Below are 18283 nucleotides of genomic sequence, written 5' to 3'. Positions count from 1 at the left end.
GCAGATTTTCGCTACTTGAAAAGAATGTATCTTAGAATTGGGGGTAGGGAACAAAATGTGCTTCCTTCCCGTCTCTCTCCCACATTCTTTTTACTTCAAGAACTTCAAACATACTTATCTGGTGATTTCAAACAGTAATCAAGTAATCAATATCTCTTTTGAATTATTAAAAACTATTTCTGGTCCTCATAATAAAAAACAAATATGCACTGAAACCTTTTATTAACTATTAGCGATAAGCAAGCTTACTAAATTAAAAAATTATTGAAATTAAAATTCATTTCAGTACTTTTCGTAAGCAAATTTTTTATACATATAAACTGGGAAATAATGCTTACATATATGTTTTGATTGGCGGAGCAGTAAATTAGAATATTGTTTCTTTATAATGAACAGTAAAGCTGCTATAATTAAACACATTTAAGTAAATAAACCATTTTTTTATTTTTCATCAGCTTTTCAACAGTTTTAGTACATAAAAAACACGTTCTCTTTTTATGAAATATTTTTTATAAATAATTAAGTATCTTTAATTGGGCAAATTTATTTACATTAGCAAACTGGCTGTGCAAAATATAATATTAGCATTACAAAATTATAAATTAATAAAAAATATATATATTTTCGTCCAAAAGTCTTTATAAATCTTTTCCCTCGTTAAAAAAAAATTATGTTTTTTTATAAATGAATGCGTGAAGACTGTTATTTTATATCATTCACTTACATCACTTCATTATTGACATCACTTCATTATTCACTTATATCATTCACTTACCACTTCAATCACTTCATTATTGACATCACTTCATTATTCACTTCTATCATTCACTTACCACTTCAATCACTTCATTATTGACCATAGCAAGCTTATGAATTGTAAAAATATTAACAACAAAATGTCTTCTTTTCCACGTAAGTTGATAATTTACTTAGTCATTTATAATTCAGTCAAATACATTTCATTTTCATTTGCCAATTTGTAGTATAAATTGTCTTACCATATTAAGTAATGCCTTATCATTCTGTATTTATACTCATTTAAATTTTGAAATTGAATAATAGTATTAGAACAAAAGATAAAATTTATATTTAGCTTATTGGTTTTGTTTAACTATTTTTTCTTTATTTTATTTCAATAGCATGTTTTTCTTGTCAGACAATATATTTGATTTTTTATATATCTCAATTAATTATTAATATTTTCTTCAAACTTCAATCTCTGTTTTTTATCCGCGCATTCTGTTACATTGATTTTAAATAAATCTTAGTTCTGGAACTAGGTTATTATTATTTTGCAGATTTAAACTTATTTTTCTTCAATAATGTATTTTTTCATGGTATGCATATAAGTAACTAAAGTATACCATTTACTAAATAAGCAAGAAAGGTTTAAGCAATTAAAGTATATCTTGTCCTACGTTTAAAGCTCTTGATTTTAATTTTTTAAAGAAAAATTTTTTCCCCAGAGAATATTGTTTTTTATTTATTTATATTTTAAAAAAGAAAATTTTTTTTATGAGAGATGCTTGAATTCTTTTTTTTTTAAAAATTTTTTTGTAAAATATTCTATAGTGAGAGAATTTGTTATCATGAGTTATATTGAGAAATTTTAAAAAGTTAGCTTTATATTTATTTATTTGAGAAATTTTTAATAATTTTTTGTGTGGCTTAGTTGTTTTACGAAGATTTTATTAGTAAACTTTAATTCTTTAAGTAAACAAGTTCTCAAATATTTTAATATTTGTTTGATTTTACGCATCCTTTTAATAGCGTGAAAGGTTTTAATTCTAATTTTTTCCTTAAATTGAGTGGTTTCATTCCTTTTATTTAAGAGAGTATGTTTTTTTATAACAAGACTTCATTTATTTTTAGAAAAAATTATATGGAACACAGTGAAAGAGCGTCCGGCAACCTAATTCCATACATTCCACATAGAAAGGCACTGCCACTCGTGTTTCGGAAACAAGGATTGGGACCCTTGACTAATCCTTTGCAATCAAGTTTATTCTAGTTTGATTTTCCGTAAAAAAATTAATTCAATTTTAGGTCAGAGATTGTGAATTATTTATTTTTTTGTAAATATTACTTTTATTTTACAAACCTACTTAGCTAGCAGTAAAATATTTATTTTCAAAGATCATATTTTAAGTTTCATGTATTTTAAATTTGTTTTCTTTGTAACCTATTTATAATTCCTGATTCCTCTTTTTTTATTTTAGCATTTCTTACCTTCAGTCACCATACTTTTACATAAATGAAATTAATTTATTAGGAATTTTGCATACTTCGCCCTATTTTATTTGAGTGATTATAGGTATTCTTTAACCCTGTATTATATGTTTATTGAAGAATGTAAGTTACTCAAAATTTTCACAAGAATCAACTTTCAAAATGTGTAATTCTGCAGTATCATGCCATGACATGACATATCATTAAATTTCCACCATTATTCAACTGTATCACAACTTATGTTGGGATTGGCTTTTCACCAGAAAATTAATTCTTGAAAGCATTGATAGCTCAATTAAAGATATAAAAACTAATTTACTTTCATTTTATGATTTAAAATTTATTGTGAATATTAAAATGAGAAAAACTAAAACAAAACTTGACATGTAATAAATTTTTTGCACCATAAGAAATACTCAAGGACAAGGATTGACAGAACACGAAGTCTAATTGAGAGTATTGACCTGTAGTGCACATATAAAAGAAGTATTTAAATAATTTCTGAAATTAAGCTGTACTCCATGCTACACAATTTATTTTCTCATTTTAAAATGAGCTGAAAATTTGTGATTTGTTTATTTTGTTCAGCTTACTTAGTATGTTGCCTAATGTATCTCTTATCTTTCATGAAATAAATACTTATAAAAAGCAAAACACTATTTGGTCTTTATTTTTTTAAATTGTGTCTTTAATTTTGTTCAATGCATATTAAGTCTTTAATTTTGTTCAATGCATATTAAGTCTAATGAGTGTTCACATAAATTAGCTGGTGTGAAATATTTATTTATACATTTTAAGAAAAATGATGTAGAGAGAATTTCAAAATTTCTGAAAAAATGAATTTATAAATCTTACAACATTTGCAATACAGCTTTTTCTGGAGCCTGTAGTGTGAGGACTAATTAGTATATATTTGTACTGCTTTTCACGATGGAAGCATGTGACAAAGTAAATAATTTACTTTTAACAAAACAAGGTCGTTTTTGTTTTTCATAAACCAGGAAATCTCTCATAGGAGAGAGTGTTCATAAATGAGTCAATTTTCAGTTAGTTTTGTAATATTTTCGATTTGATTTTATGTTTATTTTATATATTTGGTTATCTGAATACTGAATACTTACTGTGAAATAATAGATAAACAAAAAATAGAAATTTAGCCCATTCAATTCCAACACGTGAGGTTGAATGTGCCATTGATAGTTATGAATGGGCCACATGAAATTCTATTAAAAAGTAAGTATCAATTTCTTTTATTAACTAAATATAACAGATAATGATTTATCAAAATTAATTTTACATCAGTTAAAATTTATATCCTTGGTCTGTTTTTGACTTGAAAACACTGTCCATCTGAAACAAAAACTTATTTTAATTAAATTTCAAGTAATCAATTTTTAATAAACTAATATTCTGAAGAATTTAACATCAGGCAACATTTTTCTTTAGAAATGAATATAAATTATGCCTTTTGAACTGCCATTTAATCTAAAATCTTTAACAGCCATTTTAATAGTTTCATACATCAAAAAAAAAGAATTCTAAATAGGAAAAAAAACCAAGCAAAAGCAGAATAATCTTCATAATCAGGGCAAAGGAGGTCCATTCAGTCGAACGTATACTTATTGCACATGTATTCAGAATTCTGAAGATCATTTAAATTCAAGCATTGACACATTTAAAGTTAGTCTACAAAGGGTTTTGTAGTTGTCATCAAATAACAGATATTTTTTAGGTAGTATTTTGTTCGGAGAAAAAAAAAGAAGTCACAAATTTTTCACATTTGATGTGTTCGACAGAGCAAGTAACTCCACTTATCGGCAGCATTTAAATTTATTTCATGTAAATAAAAATACTTTTTCGTATATTATGAGTGGCCAATTCATTACCACACTCCCCAATTTTTTATGTATATTAATTGTCACTTCAAAAGTGATATCTTGGCACAAAAAACAGAGATGCAAAAATATAGATTTCGTTATATTAATATACCAAGTGTTTTTCATCAAATATTTAAATGCTTGTATAAAAAATAATCTTTGTTTTACCAAAACAGATTTTAAGAATAACAGGTTTAAATTTAGAAAACTGTATTTTCATTTGAAATCACAAAACAGAAGCAGATTACATTAGTCTAATTATAAATTTGCAGCAAGTAATATGTATGCATATACGTATAGTATATATGCATATACAGATGTGCAAAAAACTACATTTTTGTACTTAATTACAACTACTTTATTATAAATATAGTTAACTACAACCACTTATTCTTAAAAAATATAGCGATTACTTTCCTATCTTTAGAAGACGAACTTTGCTGGAGAACTTAAATCACACACTTGTTGAAAATGGTTTTGAATAAGGAAATTGTTTATTTAAACATGAATTATTATGAAATATTTATTCATGTTTACAGGAGCGAGTATGTAATTCTAAACCATTTTTAACAAATTACTTTAACCTTTAGCTTTATGTATTTCTCAACAGTATTTAAGAAACACTAAAAAATCATAAATTATTTTCAATTTTGATAGGTGTTTAATGCTTTTTTATTTACTCTAAAATACAAAGTGATTAAAAAATTACAGAAAATTTATATATTCCCTTCTATTGAATTAACATCAATGCTTCAGAAATGTACATTCACATATAATTTTAAACACAACAATAATTTTATTTTTAAAAGTGAGAAAAAAATAATTATGCATTAAATAGAAATGATTTTTTATTTAAAAAAAAATCAACATAATGTTCTGAGAAGAAACTCTACAACATAGGAATTCAAATTAGCATTTGGTGGATGTATAATGTCAAGGAGAAAAATATTTTTTTGGCGTAACAAGGTTTTCACAATATTGAGTGTATACTGTAATACACAATTCTCATTGCATCCTGATATATTTAAGTAAAAGCTTAATCCTTAATTAGAAAATATTCTTTGATTGTTGAATAATTTTCCTTCTATGCATTTTTTTAAGAGATATGTCTTAACAAAACAAAAATAAATTATATAAAAGCTGACTTTTTTTCATAAGAATTTGCAAAATCAACAATCCTGCTCATAAGTCAAACATTTTAAAAAGGTAGCCATTTCTTTATATTGCGGACAATTTTAGTTACAATAACCAGATATTATAATAATAATTTTTATTTTTATCCAACTTTTATCTGGGGTAGAAAATTCTTCATTGATGATACCACTACAATTCATTTATCAGTAAAAAAAATTGTGACAACTTATTACAAGTTTCCAGCCAACATTAGCTTCTATAAGTACGTCTTAGTATAAAACAGGACCTAGAATAACACAACAATAAAACAACATATTAATATATACATAATCACATATATTTGATAAACAGATTAAGACTGCATCTACTAATCAATAAGCACTATCTAAATTAATTTGATTTAAATTGTTCGATTTTAAATATCAATGAAATTTTCTTTCAAAGAACTAAGCTTGATAAAAAAAAACTTGTTTAAAGAATGAGAAAATAAATATATAGTTTTTTTTTTTTTTTTTTTAATTAGGAGCAGAAAATTGTTTTAATCATTTATGTACTTCAATATCAAATTTATTTTCGAAGGGATAGCATAGAACAATTTTAAACTATAGCTATATTAGATAATGGACATAAAGAACATATAGCAATTATTTTATACCAATTAGTGCAAAGCAACTCGTTAAACCTATATATTAAATAGAAAGATCTAATGAAAAAAATATGCATGCTTCAAATTGTCTGATCCAACTTTATAATTTTTTTTCGTCCTATTTTATACTTTTTACATATGCTGTACTCTTACTTACCACTAAAAAATAAATAAAAAGATAAAAATTATCAAAAGAAAATGTATCTCATTTATTTATCATTTCTTGAAGATGCATATTAAGGGAAAGCTGCTATTTTATAGAATATCTATCCAAGGTACTTAATTCACTTTATGTACAAGCTTACTACTATTTCACTGCAACTGTTTCAGTTTAAATAAATTTCAATTTCGAATTTAATGCTACTGTATTTAATTAAAAACTTCTTAAATTTAGAAAATATGTCCAATAGTACATTAGTAGAAGTCATTTGATTGAAATACTGATAAGTATTGAACAATAGAAACTAGCACTTGACTTGAAGAAAAGCCGCAGTTTTGGGAAACTTACTTTTATCGATGAACGCAAGGATTTTGTGTCACTTTGATGATTGTTCTCTCTCTAAAAATTAAATATTGTGCCCTCTTTCCCTGCCTAAGACCTGTTTTTATCCTTCCTCTCGGCAACGACGTTAGATATATGTTACGGTGAATGACCGAAGTCTCGACAATGCCGACATTCACCGGTGAATGTCAACAATCATATAGTCGCTTTGGTGAATGTCCGAAATATTTATTACATTCGATTTGATATGAATTTATTCTTGGATATAATTACATTTATTCGATATTTTAATACTTACTGACGATAGATCAGAAGAAACATCAGTGTTTGGAGTATCGGACCAAACATTTACATTTGCCCAGGTACATTTGCTCGGTATACCCTACCCTGATGTTTTATTAAGGTTAAGTGCCACTGCCCGGTATACCCGACACTGATGTTTTTTTTTAAGGTCAAGTGCCATTGCCCGGTATATATTTGCCCCCGATACTCCAAACACTGATGTTTCTTCTAATCTATCGTCAGTAAGTATTAAAATACTGAATAAATATATCAAATAAATATAATATCAACGAATAAAATTGGATATAACAAATACTTCGGACATTCACCGAAGCGACTATGTGATTGTTGACATACACCGGTGAGGGTCCGAATGTACAACAATGTAATGAAATATTCGATCTGTCACCTAATTATTTGGTGTTTCTCGACATTCACCAGTAAAAGTCAACAACCACCTATTTCGATCATTCGCCGTAACATATATATATATATATATATATATATATATATATATATATATAAAAGAATGCATCAACGTGACACATAAAAAAAAGAAAGATACTAAAAGAAAGAGCCAGAATAGATTTACAAAGACATATTGTTAGCTCAAAAGACAATATAAAATTTATCATTTAATTCAGTCAATTAAGTATAAAAATATTATACAATCGTATAAACTTAAAAAACAATATTCTGTTAATCTTTAAAGACATTCTAATTTATAAAATTTGAAACACAAGAAAGATTTTTTTTTTAAAAGTAGCTGACTCAATTTTAACTGTTAGTCATTAAGATGACTTTGATGTGCAAGACATTCCAAAGATTAATATTTTTCAGAATTATTATTTCAATGCCCACCACTTTTGGCAACATATGCACGTGACAGGCACTATTGTTTATTTCTGTTTTGTGGGTCCCATTAAGGTAGATCAATGTCAACCCTAAAAGGACAGATAAATTACACCTATGCACTAAGCGGGATTCGAACCCAGTACCTTCCAGGTACAAGACCAATTACAGCGTGGTCAACACTTTAAAAAACATAAAACACCATATTTGAATTAATTGTATTAATTTATTAACACAGAAACTGTTCTACACGAACAGTTTCTGTGTTAATAAATTCGATTAAAAGCACAATAAAATTGGACATATATCCAAATTTTAGTACAGTATTTATTTCAAATCAATGCTTGAAATTGGTTAGGATCAGTGACTTAGATTTTGTACCAATATGATATTTAAACATAAAATGCCAATTCTATACATGTAATTATATTCTTCTCAACAAAAACTACAAATTCAATAGTATACAAATCTTACTTTCTGTTTTAAATTAATTATAGTAAAAAAAATGTTGTGTTACCTGTAGGCAAAAAAGGAACGAAACTTGATTTACAGCATTTTTGAAAACAATTTACAAAAATAGCTCCTTTTTTTAAATTAACTTTTATTGAGTACACACTTAAGTACATTAATATTGATAAAAATGATTCAGAAATTAAGCATTCAATGTACTTTTTATTCCCATTTAAATTATAATTGATTTATTCTAAGAAGGAAGAATACAGTTTTTCACTTGATTAAAAGAACAAAGCACTATTAATTCAGGTTATAAAGTAGCAGTGAAGCATAAGCAACTAATTCATATAATGAGGATTAAACGGTTTAACTCTATTTAAATTGATTTGAAATGAGGTCAGTAATCTCCAAAGACAGTATTTGGCCGCTTTTCATCAAATAGTAAAGAAATAGAATAAAAATGCCCTTTTAACACGAAAAAGACAGTCTTACAGTAACAATATTTTACGAAATCAGACACAAAAATGCACTTTCTCTGAGTAAACCAACCTATTTTTTTTAGTCATGTAGATGTCTGACCCCCAAGATATTGGGGCAGCCGGAACTCTGGAAATACGGTTCCAATAGTTTGGACAGAAGATAATTCCAAAATTTGGATCCCTTCATGTTAATTTTTTTTTGTTCAGTACTTTTTAAACGAATTGAAAAATTTTTGTTCACAATAGTAAAATTCGTTTATTTAAATTTAATTCCACTCAAAATATATCTTTTAGTAAATGATATTTGTTTTTTTATTTAATATAACTTAAAATTTTTGAATAGTATAGTAGATGTTTTTTTTATATCATTTTAAAAAATGCAATTTTAAATAGGAAAATTTCAGTAAAATCAGTCAATTAGTGAAAAGTTAAATTTTGAAAAAAATTTCTACCTTGCAGTTCAATTTTTCGACTATTATTCAATAAAATAATTAGCATTTACTGAAAGTTATATTTTGCATATAACAATAAACTATTTTTTCTTTGGGAAATAGCGAATAATAGCTAATAAACGGATAAATTTCGGATAATTTTTATTTATTTATTTATTTTTATTTCTATTATTTTTTAGACTTCTTTTCAATATTTTAAAGAGAATAAAGTATTCTATATGTAAAAAAACTTTTTTTCTTGGTTAAAGAGCGAATGAATAATGGCTGAAAAAGGGACAAAAGTCGTGTTAGAAGGCACGAGCAATTCAGACCCAGTAACTCCCTAGAATATTAACCTATAAATTTCAAACTCCGCTCTAAATTAGAGTTTAATGTATCGAACATATATACCGAAGGATTTTTTTATACCCCAATTAGTGGGCCCACAATAGGCCAAAATAAGTTTTGTTTACTTTCCGGGAGGAGGTGTTTTAAGCTAAATATTCGCGAAGCAGGCATGTGAAGCATGGCGCAATTGGTAAAGCTGCGTGACAAGTCAGATTTGTTGTCCCGGCGTTCATGGTTTCGAAACACTGCGAGGGTCGAAGTTCAAATTTTTTCTTTATTTTTATTTAAATATATTTTTTGATATTTTAACGTGAATCAAGTGTTCTGCATATAACAATAAACTATTTTTTCTTTCGGAAATAGCGAATAATAGCTAATAAACGGATAAATTTCGGATAATTTTTATTTATTTATTTATTTTTATTTCTATTATTTTTTAGACTTCTTTTCAATATTTTAAAGAGAATAAAGTATTCTATATGTAAAAAGAACTTTTCTTCTTGGTAAAAGAGCGAATAATGGCTGAAAAAGGGACAAAAGTCGCGTTAGAAGGCACGCGCACATCAGACCCCGTAACACCCTAGAATATTAACCTATAAATTTCAAACTCCGCCCTAAATTAGAGTTTAATGTATCGAACATATATACCGAAGGATTATTTTATACCCCAATTAGTGGGCCCACAATAGGCCAAAATAAGTTTTGTTTACTTTCCGGGAGGAGTTGTTTTAAGCTAAATATTCGCGAAGCAGGCATGTGAAGCATGGCGCAATTGGTAAAGCTGCGTGACAAGTCAGATTTGTTGTCCCGGCGTTCATGGGTTCGAAACACTGCGAGGGTCGAAGTTCAAATTTTTTCTTTATTTTTATTATTTTATTTAAATATATTTTTTGATATTTTAACGTGAATCAAGTGTTCTGCATATAACAATAAACTATTTTTTCTTTCGGAAATAGCGAATAATAGCTAATAAACGGATAAATTTCGGATAATTTTTATTTATTTATTTATTTTTATTTCCATTATTTTTTAGACTTCTTTTCAATATTTTAAAGAGAATAAAGTATTCTATATGTAAAAAGAACTTTTCTTCTTGGTAAAAGAGCGAATAATAGCTGAAAAAGAGACAAAAGTCGCGTTAGAGGGCACGCGCACATCAGACCCCGTAACACCCTAGAATATTAACCTATAAATTTCAAACTCCGACCTAAATTAGAGTTTAATGTATCGAACATATATACCGAAGGATAATTTTATACCCCAATTAGTGGGCCCACAATAGGCCAAAATAAGTTTTGTTTACTTTCCGGGAGGAGGTGTTTTAAGCTAAATATTCGCGAAGCAGGCATGTGAAGCATGGCGCAATTGGTAAAGCTGCGTGACAAGTCAGATTTGTTGTCCCGGCGTTCATGGGTTCGAAACACTGCGAGGGTCGAAGTTCAAATTTTTTCTTTATTTTTATTATTTTATTTAAATATATTTTTTGATATTTTAACGTGAATCAAGTGTTCTGCATATAACAATAAACTATTTTTTCTTTCGGAAATAGCGAATAATAGCTAATAAACGGATAAATTTCGGATAATTTTTATTTATTTATTTATTTTTATTCCTATTATTTTTTAGACTTCTTTTCAATATTTTAAAGAGAATAAAGTATTCTATATGTAAAAAGAACTATTTTTTTAGTTAAAGAGCGAATAATGGCTGAAAAAGGGACAAAAGTCGTGTTAGAAGGCACACGCACATCAGACCCCGTAACTCCCTAGAATATTAACCTATAAATTTCATACTCCGCCCTAAATTAGGGTTTAATGTATCGAACATATATACCGAAGGATTTTTTTATACCCCAATTAGTGGGCCCACAATAGGCTAAAATATGTTTTGTTTACTTTCCGGGAGGAGGTGTTTTAAGCTAAATATTCGCGAAGCAGGCATGTGAAGAATGGCGCAATTGGTTAAAGCTGCGTGACAAGTCAGATTTGTTGTCCCGGCGTTCATGGGTTCGAAACACTGCGAGGATCGACATTCAAATTTTTATTTTTTTTATTTTTTTTGAATATGTTTTTTGATATTTTAACGTGAATCAAGTCTTCTGTATATAAAAATAAACTATTTTTTCTTTGGGAAATAGCGAATAATAGCTAATAAACGGATAAATTTCGGATAATTTTTATTTATTTATTTATTTTTATTTCTATTATTTTTTAGACTTCTTTTCAATATTTTAAAGAGAATAAAGTATTCTATATGTAAATAGAACTTTTCTTCTTGGTTAAAGAGCGAATAATGGCTGAAAAAGGGACAAAAGTCGTGTTAGAAGGCACGCGCACATCAGACCCCGTAACTCCCTAGAATATTAACCTATAAATTTCAAACTCCGCCCTAAATTAGAGTTTAATGTATCGAACATATATACCGAAGGATTTTTTTATACCCCAATTAGTGGGCCCACAATAGGCCAAAATAAGTTTTGTTTACTTTCCGGGAGGAGGTGTTTTAAGCTAAATATTCGCGCAGCAGGCAATTGAAGCATGGCGCAATTGGTAAAGCTGCGTGGCAAGTCAGATTTGTTGTCCCGGCGTTCATGGGTTTGATACACTGCGAGGGTCGACGTTCAAATTTTTTCTTTTTTTTATTATTTTTTTTAAATATATTTTTTGATATTTTAACGTGAATCAAGTGTTCTGCATATAACAATAAACTATTCTTTCTTTGGGAAATAGCGAATAATGGCTAATAAACGGATAAATTTCGGAAAATTTTTATTTATTTATTTATTTTTATGTCTATTATTTTTTAGACTTCTTTTCAATATTTTAAAGAGAATAAAGTATTATACATGTAAAAAGAACTTTTCTTCTTGGTTAAAGAGCGAATAATGGCTGAAAAAGGGACAAAAGTCGTGTTAGAAGGCACGCGCACATCAGACCCCGTCAATCCCTAGAATATTAAACTATAAATTTCAAACTCCACCCTAAATTAGAGTTTAATGTATCGAACATATATACCGAAGGATTTCTTTATACCCCAATTAGTAGGCCCACAATAGGCCAAAATAAGTTTTGTTTACTTTCCGGGACGAGGTGTTTTAAGCTAAATATTCGCGAAGCAGGCATGTGAAGCATGGCGCAATTGGTAAAGCTGCGTGACAAGTCAGATTTGTTGTCCCGGCGTTCATGGGTTCGAAACACTGCGAGGGTCGAAGTTCAAATTTTTTCTTTATTTTTATTATTTTATTTAAATATATTTTTTGATATTTTAACGTGAATCAAGTGTTCTGCATATAACAATAAACTATTCTTTCTTTGGGAAATAGCGAATAATGGCTAATAAACGGATAAATTTCGGATAATTTTTATTTATTTATTTATTTTTATTTCTATTATTTTTTAGACTTCTTTTCAATATTTTAAAGAGAATAAAGTATTCTATATGTAAAAAAAATTTTCTTCTTGGTTAAAGAGCGAATAATGGCTGAAAAAGGGACAAAAGTCGTGTTAGATGGCACGCGCACATGAGACCCCGTAACTCCCTAGAATATTAACCTATAAATTTCAAACTCCGCCCTAAATTAGAGTTTAATGTATCGAACATATATACCCAAGGATTTTTTTATACCCTAATTAGTGGGCCCACAATAGGCTAAAATATGTTTTGTTTACTTTCCGGGAGGAGGTGCTTTAAGCTAAATATTCACGAGGCAGGCATGTGAAGCATGGTACAGTTGGTAAAGCTGTGTCGCAAGTTAGATTTGTTGTCCCGGTGTTCATGGGTTCGAAACACGGCGAGGGTCGACATTCAAATTTTTATTTTTTTTGAATATGTTTTTTGATATTTTAACGTGTATCAAGTCTTCTGTATATAAAAATAAACTATTTTTTCTTTGGGAAATAGCGAATAATAGCTAATAAACGGAAAAATTTCGGATAATTTTTATTTATTTATTTATTTTTATTTCTATTATTTTTTAGACTTCTTTTCAATATTTTAAAGAGAATAAAGTATTCTATATGTAAAAAGAGCTTTTTTTCTTGGTTAAAGAGGGAATAATGGCTGAAAAAGGGACAAAAGTCGTGTTAGAAGGCACGCGCACATCAGACTCCGTAACTCCCTAGAATATTAACCTATAAATTTCAAACTCAGCCCTAAATTTTAGTTTAATGTATCGAACATATATACCGAAGGATTATTTTATACCCCAATTAGTGGGCCCACAATAGGCCAAAATAAGTTTTGTTTACTTTCCGGGAGGAGTTGTTTTAAGCTAAATATTCGCGAAGCAGGCATGTGAAGCATGGCGCAATTGGTAAAGCTGCGTGACAAGTCAGATTTGTTGTCCCGGCGTTCATGGGTTCGAAACACTGCGAGGGTTGAAGTTCAAAGTTTTTCTTTATTTTTATTATTTTATTTAAATATATTTTTTGATATTTTAACGTGAATCAAGTGTTCTGCATATAACAATAAACTATTTTTTCTTTCGGAAATAGCGAATAATAGCTAATAAACGGATAAATTTCGGATAATTTTTATTTATTTATTTATTTTTATTTCCATTATTTTTTAGACTTCTTTTCAATATTTTAAAGAGAATAAAGTATTCTATATGTAAAAAGAACTATTTTTTTAGTTAAAGAGCGAATAATGGCTGAAAAAGGGACAAAAGTCGTGTTAGAAGGCACACGCACATCAGACCCCGTAACTCCCTAGAATATTAACCTATAAATTTCAAACTCCGCCCTAAATTAGAGTTTAATGTATCGAACATATATACCGAAGGATTTTTTTATACCCCAATTAGTGGGCCCACAATAGGCTAAAATATGTTTTGTTTACTTTCCGGGAGGAGGTGTTTTAAGCTAAATATTCGCGAAGCAGGCAAGTGAAGCATAGCGCAATTGGTAAACCTGCGTGGCAAGTCAGATTTGTTGTCCCGGCGTTCATGGGTTCGAAACACGGCGAGGGTCGACGTTTAAATTTTTTCTTTTTCTTTATTATTTTTTTTAAATATATTTTTTGATATTTTAACGTGAATCAAGTGTTCTGCATATAACAATAAACTATTTTTTCTTTGGGAAACAGCGATAATGGCTAATAAACAAATAAATTTCGGATAATTTTTATTTATTTATTTATTTTTATTTCTATTAGTTTTTAGACTTCTTTTCAATATTTTAAAGAGAATAAAGTATTCTATATGTAAAAAGAACTTTTCTTCTTGGTAAAAGAGCGAATAATAGCTGAAAAAGGGACAAAAGTCGCGTTAGAGGGCACGCGCACATCAGACCCCGTAACACCCTAGAATATTAACCTATAAATTTCAAACTCCGCCCTAAATTAGAGTTTAATGTATCGAACATATATACCGAAGGATAATTTTATACCCCAATTAGTGGGCCCACAATAGGCCAAAATAAGTTTTGTTTACTTTCCGGGAGAAGGTGTTTTAAGCTAAATATTCGCGAAGCAGGCATGTGAAGCATGGCGCAATTGGTAAAGCTGCGTGACAAGTCAGATTTGTTGTCCCGGTGTTCATGGGTTCGAAACACTGCGAGGGTCGAAGTTCAAATTTTTTCTTTATTTTTATTATTTTATTTAAACATATTTTTTGATATTTTAACGTGAATCAAGTGTTCTGCATATAACAATAAACTATTTTTTCTTTCGGAAATAGCGAATAATAGCTAATAAACGGATAAATTTCGGATAATTTTTATTTATTTATTTATTTTTATTTCTATTATTTTTTAGACTTCTTTTCAATATTTTAAAGAGAATAAAGTATTCTATATGTAAAAAGAACTATTTTTTTAGTTAAAGAGCGAATAATGGCTGAAAAAGGGACAAAAGTCGTGTTAGAAGGCACACGCACATCAGACCCCGTAACTCCCTAGAATATTAACCTATAAAGTTCAAACTCCGCCCTAAATTAGGGTTTAATGTATCGAACATATATACCGAAGGATTTTTTTATACCCCAATTAGTGGGCCCACAAGCGGCCAAAATATGTTTTGTTTACTTTCCGGGAGGAGGTGTTTTAAGCTAAATATTCGCGAAGCAGGCATATGAAGCATGGCGCAATTGGTAAAGCTGCGTGTCAAGTCAGATTTGTTGTCCCGGCGTTCATGGGTTCGAAACACTGCGAGGGTCGAAGTTCAAATTTTTTCTTTATTTTTATTATTTTATTTAAAATGTAGGCCAAGAGGAATACTCCTAACCCTTCTCATATCATATTTTCGTCACTATCGATTTTAGAACGACACCAGTGCAAATATTCCAGGGTGTCACGGACAGAATAAAATTTTTTTTAAAGATGTTTAATAAATAGTATTCATCATATGTAAATATTTTTAGAAATTTTGACACCTAAGCAATGACTTAAAATTAATATCAAAGTTCTCTTGTGAACCAAAAAATATAAAAAATCATTAAAGTGTCCACCAAATGACCCCCTCAAATGCAGGGGTAAATATTAATTTGATAGCAAAGAGGAACAATGTCTTTGGCTGAAATAGACAATAGTTTACTTAAAAAGTAGGCCAAAAAGAAGACTCATAACCCTTCTCATATCATATTTGCGTCACTATCGATTTTAGCGACACCAGTGTAAATAATCTAGGATGTCACGGACAAAATAAATTTTTTTTTAAAGATGGTTAATAAACAGTTTTCATCATATATATATATTTTTTAGAAATTTTGACACCTAAGCAATGTCTTAAAATAAATACCAAAATTCTCTTCTTAACCAAAAAAATTTAAAAATCATTAAAGTGTCCACCAAATGACCCCTCAAATGCAGGAGTTAATATTAATTTCGATAGCAAAGGAGAACAATACCTATAACTGAATGAGACATAGTTTACTTAAAAAGTAGGCCCAAAAGAATACTCCTAACCCTTCTCATATCATATTTGCGTCACTATCGATTTTAGCGAAACCAATGCAAATAATCTAGGGTGTCCCGGACGAAATAAAATTTTTTTTAAGGATGTTTAATGAATAGTTTTCATCATATGTATATATTTTTAGAAATTGTGACACCTATGCAATGACTTAAAATTAATACCAAAGTTCTCTTGTGAACCAAAAAAATATAAAAAATTATTAAAGTGTCCACCAAATGACCCCCTCAAATGCAGGAGTTAATATTAATTCGACAGCAAAGGAGAACAATGCTTATGACTGAAATAGACAATAGTTTACACAAAAAGTAGGCCGAAAAGAATACTCCTAACCCCTCGCGTATCATATTTGCGTCAGCATCAATTTTAGCGACACCAGCGCAAATAATCTAGGGTGTCACGGACGAAATAAATTTTTTTTAAAGATGTTTAAAAAATAGTTTTCATCAAATGTACATATTTTTAGAATTTTTGAAACCCAAGCAATGACTTAAAATTAATACCAAAGTTCTCTTGCGAACCGAAAAAATATAAAAAATCATTAAAGTATTCACGAAATGACCATGAGTAGAATCGTGCATCTTTCTTTGTTAAAGAACGCATAATGAAATAATAAAAATAGAAAAAATGGCGGGGTGGGGTTCGAATTTCGAAGCCGTCTAACTCCCTTCAATATTAAGTTATAATTTTCAAACTCGGTCCCTAAGTAGGGGTCTATGGTCCAAACATTTTTGATGGAGGAAATTTTTATATGTTAATTAGGGGGTGCAGGGGGTGCCTCAAAGCTCTATTGCATAGCTGACTGTGAGATGACTTTTGAAGCGAAAATGTGGCAGGCTTCTCGTGTCCGAGTAGTATGGTGGTCAAAACACCGGACTATTAACCGACGGCTGGGGCGAGGGGGCGCAGGTTCGAATCCCAGGATCCGCTATTTTTCAGAAAAATTTCTTTTTTTTTTTTGGCTTCCGCTTATTTTGCATTATATTATTTTTTCAATGTGTTTTTCTGTATTTTAAAGGTTCCTACATATAGGAAATAATTTTTTTAAATAGGGAAAATGGCGAAAAACGGGTGAAAATTGGAAAAATCCAGGAAAATTGTTTAATTTCCTTAGTTTTAAATTATTTTTACAATATATGCGACAGTTTATCAAGCGTAAGTTGTTCTAAGAGTAGAATCGTGCATCTTTCTTTGTTAAAGAACGCATAATGAAATAATAATAATAAAAAAATAGAAAAAATGGCGGGATGGGGTTCGAATTTCGAAGCCGTCTAACTCCCTTCAATATTAAGTTATAATTTTCAAACTCGGTCTCTAAGTAGGGGTCTATGGTTGAAACATTTCTGATGGAGGAAATTTTTATATGTTAATTAGGGGGTGCAGGGGGTGCCTCAAAGCTCTATTGCATAGCTGACTGTGAGATGACTTTTGAAGGAAAAATGTGGCAGGCTTCTCGTGTCCGAGTAGTATGGTGGTCAAAACACCGGACTATTAACCGACGGCTGAGGCGAGGGGGCGCAGGTTCGAATCCCAGGATCCGCTATTTTTCAGAAAAATTTCTTTTTTTTTTTGGCTTCCGCTTATTTTGCATTATATTATTTTTTCAATGTGTTTTTCTATATTTTAAAGTTTCCTTCATATTGGAAATAATTTTTTTAAATAGGGAAAATAGCGAATAACGGGTGAAAATTGGAAAAATCCAGGAAAATTGTTTAATTTCTTTAGTTTTAATTTATTTTTACAATATATTCGACAGTTTATCATGCGTAAGTTGTTCTAAGAGTAGAATCGTGCATCTTTCTTTGTTAAAGAACGCATAATGAAATAATAATATTAAAAAAAATAGAAAAAATGGCGGGTCGGGGTTCGAATTTCGAAGCCGTCTAACTCCCTTCAATATTAAGTTATAAATTTCAAACTCGGTCCCTAAGTAGGGGTCTATGGTCCAAACAGTTCTGATGGAGGAATTTTTTATATGTTAATTAGGGGGTGCAGGGGGTGCTTCAAAGCTCTATTGCTTAGCTGACAGTGAGATGACTTTTGAAGCGAAAATGTGGCAGGCTTCTCGTGTCCGAGTAGTATGGTGGTCAAAGCACCGGACTATTAACTGACGGCTGGGGCGAGGGGGCGCAGGTTCGAAT

This window comes from Parasteatoda tepidariorum, chromosome 4 (assembly GCF_982258835.1).
Source record: "Parasteatoda tepidariorum strain Cologne lab strain chromosome 4, Ptep-v5.0, whole genome shotgun sequence".
NCBI classification, from domain to species: domain Eukaryota; kingdom Metazoa; phylum Arthropoda; class Arachnida; order Araneae; family Theridiidae; genus Parasteatoda; species Parasteatoda tepidariorum.
This window is presented reverse-complemented; position numbering follows the sequence as displayed.